We start from the raw sequence: 9,964 nt of genomic DNA, 5'->3' as shown, positions 1-9,964 counted from the left end.
TCTTGTGTGGAGAGGAAGTGGTTGGTCATTAGTGTAGATATTAAACAGCATCGGTGCTAATACACTGCCTTGTGGGAGCCCATGCTTTTGTATTCTCCATCTGCTCTGCCTCCTTGAAATTTTACAAAGAAACATCGATTCTGCAACACGGTGGTAACGATTTACGTAATCCCGAAGCCACACAGCCGTACAGTGTCATAGGCTGAAGAGAGATCAACAAAGGCCACTCCAGTGTTATTTCTGAGCTGAAAACCATCTTCTATGTATATGAAGACAGAAACTGTTCTCAAAAGACCGGAAACTGTTGATGACCGTGCAGCTTTTCCTTGGAATAAATTATGGCTAACTGAAACCCTCAGCTGCCGAGAGGAGTTGTTGATATACCTCGATATGGACAGCTGAAAATGTGTGCCCCGACTGGGACTCAAACCTGGGATCTCCTGCTCACATGGCAGATGCTCTATCCATCTGAGCCACCAAGGACACAGATGAATAGCGCGACTGGGACTTATGCCTTGCTTGCTTCCTGTGGGACTCACATTCCCAACTGTCCACAATTCTACATATGTCATGTACTTTATAGACATTTGCCCATCCACTCATTACTCGTGCACGCTTTGGCGATTCCCTTTTTCGGCTGTCCACATCGAAGTATATCACCAACACCTGTCGGCAACTGAGGGTTTCATTTAGTCATCATTCATCTTCTATGTGGTGTATCAGGTTAAGGGTCTGTGTGCAGCAGTTCTCTCCTGGCCTAAATCCAGCTTGCTCTGGGATAAGAAGAGGTTCAACATGTAGTGTTACGCGGTTCAATAACAGTCTTTTGAAAACCTTATAAAGATGGCACAGAAGTGACATTGGCCTGAAGTTCTTTGGGTCTGTTGGCTGCTTTCCACATTTCAGAATAGCAAAAACTTTAGTCTTCCTCCAGATTTTAGGGATTTGGCATCATCCCAGGCAGTTATTGAATAGCTGTAGAATCCATTGCTTGGTAAGGTTTCCAAAGTGATGAATCTGCTCCATACACATATCATCTAGTCCGGCTGTTTTGCCTGTCTTACCCTTTTTTATAGTGTCTTCCAATTCTTTGATAGTGAATGGGTTGGACAGGTTAGATGTTTCTTGTTTGACATTTCTTTGAAGCTTAGATGGTCTTCTTGTTTTATTTGTTTTGCCATTTATCAAGAGTAGATGAGCAATCTGGTTACGTGTAATATTGGAGTGCAAGGAGTCTTTCATGGGGTCATTGTTCAGAGATCTTATTAACTTCTAGGCCTCTCTGCTTTTTTTGCCATGTCCAGTTCTACCATCAGCTTAACCCAGCATTCTCTCTTTATTTCACCCATAGACTGAATTAGTTGTGTCCTTGCCAAATGGGTTGTCTTTATAGTGGGAGATATATTCTTTTAACTTATCTGCTGCAGTGGGGTCGAAGCCTTGTATATACTGAGACTACAGCCTCTTGGAATTAACTTTCGAGAGCATTCTTGCACAGGAGTAGGTAAAACATCATTTTTTCTGGGACAGGTTGAATGTCTGCCTTGAAATGGTGATGATATTTATTTATATTAAGAAGGCCTGTGGCAGTGTGCCTAGACATACAGTATGTGCAACCTTAAGGGATACACAAAATAGTAAAGTGGAAGTGCCAATGATAAAGGCTATGCACAAAAATTGTGTCAGTGCTCTAAAGAACAGTGTATATGAAACACAATTATTTAAAATTGAAATGGCTCAACAACAGGGAAGTGTGCCATCCTCCATGATATTCGTCATGGTCTTGGACAAAATTCATAAGAATATTAAGCAGAAATTAGGAGGAGATGCAAATAAATCCATGTTGTTTGAAGATGAGATAATGATATGGGGATGAGGATTAAATGGAAGTGCAAAAGCAAGTAGCTGTATGGAAATGTGAGGTAGAAATATTTAAGCTGAGAGTATGCATAGGGAAGAGCAAAATAGTAGTGATGGCAAGAGGAAGGCAGAGGAAAGATAAAACTGGGTGGAAAAATATTGTAAGTGGTCAAAACTTTAAAGTGCTTAGTGAGTGTGATCATAAATGGTGGCAAGACAGCTGATAGAATTAGGAAAATAATGCAACAATATTTTACATCCAGCTTATTTTCAATAAATTCTAGCACATGGAGACTGCATGGGGTGTCCAGTAAAGGACTCTGTAATTTCAAAATTAAATAAGATAAAAACAAACTTCAATAAAAGAAAGCAACAAATGGCATGTTTATTATGAAAGCTGCAAGAATTTTCTGCATAATTTTTAAAATAGGAGGTACAAAAGTGGCTAACAGATGCCACTGCATAAGGTACAGCTCATATCAGCATGCAACAGCAAACTCATACTCTGCAAGTAGTCTTTGCAATCAGATCACAGAGGAGAGGTGTCACCAATGCACAATGCAATTATAATGTCTCAACAGAAATGGATTCAACTGCCACACAGATCAATGATTCAAGCTCATCTACTATTGTGGGAAAGTTCCAGTAGACAGTATGTTTTAATATACTTCACATCGTCAGTCCAAAGGAGTCAGTTAGGTTGAATATGGGAGGCCAATCCATGCCTGTGCCAATTAACTTCAGTTAATCCAACCCAGTGATTCTATTCCCAAGGTATTCCCCCAAAAAGTGAAACACCTGTTTGGAGCAATGTTGTCAGTCCTGTAAAGGGACATCCTCCTTAAGCATTACTTTTTCTCAACAGAAGTATTCAACACGAAAACTATTTTCGACTTTTTACACTGGTTAGTATTATCTCAGCTATTTTTCTAAAAGAATTTCAATGAATTTTATACATGCTGTGTTACATTTCAAGCTGAAATTTATGAAGAGAAATTACTTTATTTTTGTTGTTACAATCTATATGTACTAGCTTTGTATGAACTTTTTTTCTTAAAATTGCTATTATTAATTATGCACTTTAGTACTGTTTCTTATGTTTATTTCTGGCTTCATTTGTAAATTAATAGAAATTCAATTGTCAAGAGAATTTGTAAGCTCCATGGAATGCTGTTAGTACTACAGAGTGAAGTCGTGGTGGGCATGTCTCTGATGTGATCAGATGTGTTTTTGTGTTTTGAAATAACAATGTAATTTTGGCTTTGTTAATGTGAAAATTCAAAAGATAGTGTGATATAGAAAAATGTGAGAGAATAAAAATCTGAACAGCTTACTTCAAAATCAATTATGTCAGCTGGAACCATGAGAAACTATAATGTCAAAAATTTCAGCTTCGAGAATCAGCCCCTAAACATTAATGACTGGAGCCAACTATAAGAAAAGAAGATAAGTAAAAAGTTTATTGTAAATCTTGCTCTTGTTGAAACTTATTAAAGGAGTTAAGCATAAAGACAGCGACAGTCAACAATTGATGTGCGGGAGGGATAGATTACAGACCCCAGCTTGCATGAACTATGCAATACTTGCTCAATTTTCTAACACTCACTGTGTGTTGACAAATTATTCCACATTTGCACTGTAACAATCACCAGTTATTGATTATCACATATAACAGAGGTCGATATTGCCTCTGCTGCGTAACACAATCTAAATGGTAACTTTGGGTGAATACAGTGGTTTGCTTCACACAAATGGGCATCTTTGAAATTCCAAAATTTCCAGATTTGTTTATTCACTAACTCATTCAGGTGGAAGTGTGCTTATCTATGAACCAGATACAGCCAATATCAAATGTTTCAATACAATCATTTTGAGAACCTCATTTGCAAAATAAGTGTTTCATCACACATTGGGTTTGGCTATGACCTGGATGCTTTGATTTAGAATATCAAAACATTTCTCATTATTGTACGCTTTCTTGAATGATTCAAATCAATCTCTGCTGCAATTCTTTGGGTGGATTTCCTCAGATGTTGCTGAATAAGTCCAGAAGCATGGGTGACACTTCCAAGAGTAACTACAATTGACCTAGGACCAATATTCCCCACATATCTGAACAGGCCCTACTTTTCACTTTCGCGACAGCCAAGCTCTACGATAAACTAGCGAGTATCTGAAAGTAAGCCATGCAACAGGACAAACTGCATGTCGGGCCACCAGCCAATGATACTGGCAAGTGCATCTTGTGGAAAGCAATCTACAAAGCAGGATTAAGCCGTCTTCGATTACTTATATCTATACCTAAAGACTGACACGTACAACGATTCTATTTGTTTCCCAGGAACTAGTACATCGCATGCACGTTTGTTAAATGCATGTGCATGCAGCACCCAAAACGGAGAGATGCTGGGAGAAGCAGCTGAGGTCGTCTTCTCACAGTTGAACCCCTTACGTTCCGTTATTAATCCTAGTAGCAAAAGCATAAGCATTTGGAGCGTTCCCCATTCACGTGTGGACTGCTATTAACAATTTGCATTACATGATCCTAGCTAAAATTTTGCATATACAATTCCAACTGCCAGCTCGTACACGTTTCTAGAAACGATCGCAAAACACTGAATCAGGTTCCACCGAGACTCGAACTCGGATCGCTGGATTCAAAGTCCAGAGTGCTAACCATTACACCATGGAACCGTGTGCCTCTAGCGGACTTAAACTGAGCAGCATCATGTCATTAAACCGGTAAGCTGCGATTTATTACATGTAGCGTCCTCAGGAAGTGTTTGCGTGGCAAATGAAGCAACCAAGTAGGTTGAAAGTAGAGGGAACAACTTCGAATGTAGCGAGAATTCTTGCCAGTATTCGTACATGAAGTGATGTCGAAGGGTCAGGTAATCAAAATCGCGGAACAGCCACTTTCGTATGGTGGATGCTTTGTGCTGGAAGCAGCCTGTCTCTGAAAACAGCTATGGACACAGAGTACTGTCGAAAAGTACGTGCTGTCACACAACGCTACGTAGTGGGCGGATGGTGCTTGACACGATTACATTTGCACTTCACACGATCGACATACTGTCTCACAACTCAAGCAGCTCTTTCAGCCTTCAACTACATTGGTCCTCAGCACAGCTCATGTTGTAGGTGTCGGATTAAGAAACCTCTTTGAGAATATGGTCCAGATTGGATGCTTCAATAGCAGGTGCGGCAAGATCTCAGTAGGTGGCGGGGTGCACAGCTGCTTACATTTGCGGCCTGTTGGTCTAGGGGTATGATTCCTGCTTTGGGTGCAGGAGGTCCCGGGTTCAAATGCCGGACAGGCCCTACTTTTCACTTTCGCGTCAACCAAGCACTACGATAAACTAGCGAGTCTCTGAAAGTAAGCCATGCAACGGGGCCAACTGCATGTCGGGCCACCGGCCAATGATACTGGCAAGTGCGTCTTGTGGAAAGCAATCTACAAAGCAGGATTAAGCCGTCTTCGATTACTTATATCTATACCTAAAGACTGACACGTACAACGATTCTATTCGTTTCCCAGGAACTAGTACATCGCATGCACGTTCGTTAAATGCATGTGCATGGAGCACCCAAAACAGAGAGGTGCTGGGAGAAGCAGCTGAGGTCGTCTTCTCGCAGTTGAACCCCTTACGTTCCGTTATTAATCCTAGTAGCAAAAGCATAAGCATTTGGAGCGTTCCCTATTCACGTGTGGACTGCTATTAACAATTTCACTTTCGCGACAACCAAACACTACGATAAACTAGCGAGTCTCTGAAAGTAAGCCATGCAACAGGACAAACTGCATGTCGGGACACCGGACAATGATACTGGCAAGTGCGTCTTGTGGAAAGCAAACTACGAAGCAGGATTAAGTCGTCTTCGATTACTTATATCTATACCTAAAGAGTGACACGTACAACGATTCTATTCGTTTCCCAGGAACTAGTACATCGCATGCATTTTTTTTAAATGCATGCGCATGCAGCACCCAAAACGGAGAGATGCTGGGAGAAGCAGCTGAGGTCGTCTTCTCGCAGTTTCACCCCTTACGTTCCGTTATTAATCCTAGTAGCAAAAGCATAAGCATTTGGAGCGTTTAAAATTCACGTGTGGACTGCTATTAACAATTTGCATTACATGATCCTAGCTAAATTTCTGCATATACAATTCCAACTGTCAGCTCGTACACGTTTCTAGAAACGATCGCAAAACACTGTATCAGGTTCCACCGAGACTCGAACTCGGATCGCTGGATTCAATGTCAGAGTGCTAACCATTACACCATGGAACCAGGTGTCTGTAGTGGGCATAATTTGAGGAGCATCATGTCATTAAACCGGTAAGCTGCGATTTATTACATGTAGCGTCCTCAGGAAGTGTTTGCGTGGCAAATGAAGCAACCAAGTATGCTGAAACTGGAGGGAGCAACTTCGAATGTAGCGAGAATTCTTGCCAGTATTCGTACATGAAGTGATGTCGAAGGGTCAGGTTACCAAAATCGCGGAACAGCCACTTTCGTATGGTGAATGCTTTGTGCTGGAAGCAGCCTAGCTATGAAAACAGCTATGTACACAGAGTACTGTCGAAAAGTACGTGCTGTCACACAACGCTACTTAGTGGGCGGATGGTGCTTGACACGATAACATTTGCACTTCACACGATCGACATACTGTCACACAAATCAAGCAGCTCTTTCAGCCTTCAACTACACTGGTCCTCAGCACAGTTCATGTTGTAGGTGTCGGATTAAAAACCTCTTTGAGAATATGGAAAAGATTGGATAATGCAATAGCAAGTGCGGCAATATTTCAGTAGGTGGCGGGGTGCACAGTTCCTTCATTTTGCGGCCTGTTGGTCTAGGGGTATGATTCCTGCTTTGGGTGCAGGAGGTCCCGGGTTCAAATCCCGGACAGGCCCTACTTTTCACTTTCGCGACAACCAAGCACTACGATAAACTAGCGAGTCTCTGAAAGTATGCCATGCAACGGGACATACTGCATGTCGGGCTACCGGCCAATGTTACTGGCAAGTGCGTCTTGTGGAAAGCAATCTACGAAGCAGGATTAAGCCGTCTTCGATTACTTATATCTATACCTAAAGACTGACACGTACAACGATTCTATTCGTTTCCCAGGAACTAGTACATCGCATGCACGTTTGTTAAATGCATGCGCATGCAGTACCCAAAACGGAGAGATGCTGGGAGAAGCAGCTGAGGTCGTCTTCTCGCAGTTGAACCCCTTACATTCCGTTATTAATCCTAGTAGCAAAAGCATAAGCATTTGGAGCGTTCCCCATTCACGTGAGCGGCCTGTTGGTCTAGGGGTATTGTTCCTGCTTTGGGTGCAAGAGGTCCCGGGTTCAAATCCCCGACAAGCCCTACTTTTCACTTTCGCGACAACCAAGCACTACGATAAACTAGCGAGTCTCTGAAAGTTTGCCATGCAACGGGGCATACTGCATGTCGGGCCACCGGCCAATGTTACTGGCAAGTGCGTCTTGTGGAAAGCAATCTACGAAGCAGGATTAAACCGTCTTCGATTACATATATCTATACCTAAAGACTAACACGGACAACGATTCTATTCGTTTCCCAGGAACTAGTACATTGCATGCACGATTGTTAAATGCATGCTCATGCAGCACCCAAAACGGAGAGATGCTGGGAGAAGCAGCTGAGGTCGTCTTCTCGCAGTTGAACCGCTTACGTTCCGTTATTAATCCTAGTAGCAAAAGCATAAGCATTTGGAGCGTTACCCATTCACGTGTGGACTGCTATTAACAATTTGCATTACATGATCCTAGCTAAAATTCTGCATATACAATTCCAACTACCAGCCCGTACACATTTCTAAAAACGATCGCAAAACACAGAGTCAGGTTCCACCGAGACTCGAACTCGGATAGCTGGATTCAAAGTACAGAGTGCTAACCATTACACCATGGAACCGGGTGCCTCTAGCGGAATTAAACTGAGCAGCATCATGTCATTAAACCGGTAAGCTGCGATTTGTTACATGTAGCGTCCTCAGGAAGTGTTTGCGTGGCAAATGAAGCAACCAAGTATGCTGAAAGTGGAGGGAGAAACTTCGAATGTAGCTGAATTCTTGCCAGTATTCGTACATGAAGTGATGTCGAAGGGTCAGGTAACCAAAATCGCGGAACAGCCACTTTCGTATGGTGAATGCCTTGTGCTGGAAGCAGCCTAGCTATGAAAACAGCTATGTACACAGAGTACTGTCGAAAAGTGCGTGCTATCACACACCGCTACTTAGTGGGCGGATGGTGCTTGACACGATAACATTTGCACTTCACACGATCGACATACTGTCACACAAATCAAGCAGCTCTTTCAGCCATCAACTACACTGGTCCTCAGCACAGTTCATGTTGTAGGTGTCGGATTAAAAACCTCTTTGAGAATATGGTAAAGATAGTTAATGCAATAGCAAGTGCGGCAAGATTCAAGTAGGTGGCGGGGTGCACACATTTTTACTTTTGCGGCCTGTTGGTCTAGGGGTATGATTCCTGCTTTGACTGCAGGAGGTCCCGGGTTCAAATCCCGGACAGGCCCTACTTTTCACTTCCGCGACAACCAAGCACTACGATAAACTAGCGAGTCTCTGAAAGTATGCCATGCAACGGGACAAACTGCATGTCGGGCCACCGGCCAATGTTACTGGCAAGTGCGTCTTGTGGAAAGCAATCTACGAAGCAGGATTAAGCCGTCTTCGATTACTTATATCTATACCTAAAGACTGACACGTACAACGATTCTATTCGTTTCCCAGGAACTAGTACATCGCATGCACGTTTGTTAAATGCATGCGCATGCAGCACCCAAAACGGAGAGATGCTGGGAGAAGCAGCTGAGGTCGTCTTCTAGCAGTTGTACCCCTTACATTCCGTTATTAATCCTAGTAGCAAAAGCATAAGCATTTGGAGCGTTCCCCATTCGCGTGTGGACTGCTATTAACAATTTGAATTACATGATCCTAGCTAAAATTCTGCATATACAATTCCAACTACCAGCTCGTACACATTTCTAAAAACGATCGCAAAACACAGAGTCAGGTTCCACCGAGACTCGAACTCGGATAGCTGGATTCAAAGTACAGAGTGCTAACCATTACACCATGGAACCGGGTGCCTCTAGCGGAATTAAACTGAGCAGCATCATGTCATTAAACCGGTAAGCTGCGATTTGCTACATGTAGCGTCCTCAGGAAGTGTTTGCGTGGCAAATGAAGCAACCAAGTATGCTGAAAGTGGAGGGAGAAACTTCGAATGTAGCTGAATTCTTGCCAGTATTCGTACATGAAGTGATGTCGAAGGGTCAGGTAACCAAAATCGCGGAACAGCCACTTTCGTATGGTGAATGCTTTGTGCTGGAAGCAGCCTAGCTATGAAAACAGCTATGTACACAGAGTACTGTCGAAAAGTGCGTGCTATCACACAACGCTACTTAGTGGGCGGATGGTGCTTGACACGATAACATTTGCACTTCACACGATCGACATACTGTCACACAAATCAAGCAGCTCTTTCAGCCATCAACTACACTGGTCCTCAGCACAGTTCATGTTGTAGGTGTCGGATTAAAAACCTCTTTGAGAATATGGTAAAGATAGTTAATGCAATAGCAAGTGCGGCAAGATTCAAGTAGGTGGCGGGGTGCACACATTTTTACTTTTGCGGCCTGTTGGTCTAGGGGTATGATTCCTGCTTTGGGTGCAGGAGGTCCCGGGTTCAAATCCCGGACAGGCCCTACTTTTCACTTTCGCGACAACCAAGCACTACGATAAACTAGCGAGTCTCTGAAAGTATGCCATGCAACGGGACATACTGCATGTCGGGCCACCGGCCAATGTTACTGGCAAGTGCGTCTTGTGGAAAGCAATCTACGAAGCAGGATTAAGCCGTCTTCGATTACTTATATCTATACCTAAAGACTGACACGTACAACGATTCTATTCGTTTCCCAAGAACTAGTACATCGCATGCACGTTTGTTAAATGCATGCGCATGCAGCACCCAAAACGGAGAGATGCTGGGAGAAGCAGCTGAGGTCGTCTTCTCGCAGTTGAACCCCTTACGTTCCGTT

At 43.0% G+C, this 9,964-nt stretch overlaps 7 non-coding genes across 7 annotated transcripts; 4 read left to right on the top strand and 3 right to left on the bottom strand.

Annotated features, from left to right (window-relative positions):
• Positions 1 to 4,482: 4,482 nt before the first annotated feature.
• Positions 4,483 to 4,554, bottom strand: Trnaq-uug (transfer RNA glutamine (anticodon UUG)). The gene has a single exon. It is a non-coding gene; the product is annotated as a tRNA-Gln (tRNA).
• A 555-nt stretch (positions 4,555 to 5,109) lies between these two features.
• On the top strand, positions 5,110 to 5,181 carry Trnap-ugg (transfer RNA proline (anticodon UGG)). Its single transcript has one exon. It is a non-coding gene; the product is annotated as a tRNA-Pro (tRNA).
• A 1,524-nt stretch (positions 5,182 to 6,705) lies between these two features.
• On the top strand, positions 6,706 to 6,777 carry Trnap-ugg (transfer RNA proline (anticodon UGG)). The gene has a single exon. It is a non-coding gene; the product is annotated as a tRNA-Pro (tRNA).
• A 961-nt stretch (positions 6,778 to 7,738) lies between these two features.
• Positions 7,739 to 7,810, bottom strand: Trnaq-uug (transfer RNA glutamine (anticodon UUG)). The gene has a single exon. It is a non-coding gene; the product is annotated as a tRNA-Gln (tRNA).
• Positions 7,811 to 8,362: 552 nt separating this feature from the next.
• Positions 8,363 to 8,434, top strand: Trnas-uga (transfer RNA serine (anticodon UGA)). Its single transcript has one exon. It is a non-coding gene; the product is annotated as a tRNA-Ser (tRNA).
• A 498-nt stretch (positions 8,435 to 8,932) lies between these two features.
• On the bottom strand, positions 8,933 to 9,004 carry Trnaq-uug (transfer RNA glutamine (anticodon UUG)). The gene has a single exon. It is a non-coding gene; the product is annotated as a tRNA-Gln (tRNA).
• Positions 9,005 to 9,556: 552 nt separating this feature from the next.
• On the top strand, positions 9,557 to 9,628 carry Trnap-ugg (transfer RNA proline (anticodon UGG)). Its single transcript has one exon. It is a non-coding gene; the product is annotated as a tRNA-Pro (tRNA).
• The last annotated feature ends 336 nt before the right edge of the window (positions 9,629 to 9,964 follow it).

Source organism: Schistocerca gregaria, chromosome 3 (assembly GCF_023897955.1).
Source record: "Schistocerca gregaria isolate iqSchGreg1 chromosome 3, iqSchGreg1.2, whole genome shotgun sequence".
NCBI classification, from domain to species: domain Eukaryota; kingdom Metazoa; phylum Arthropoda; class Insecta; order Orthoptera; family Acrididae; genus Schistocerca; species Schistocerca gregaria.
The sequence above is the reverse complement of the archived record's forward strand: the minus strand, read 5'-3'. Positions and strand labels throughout refer to the sequence as shown.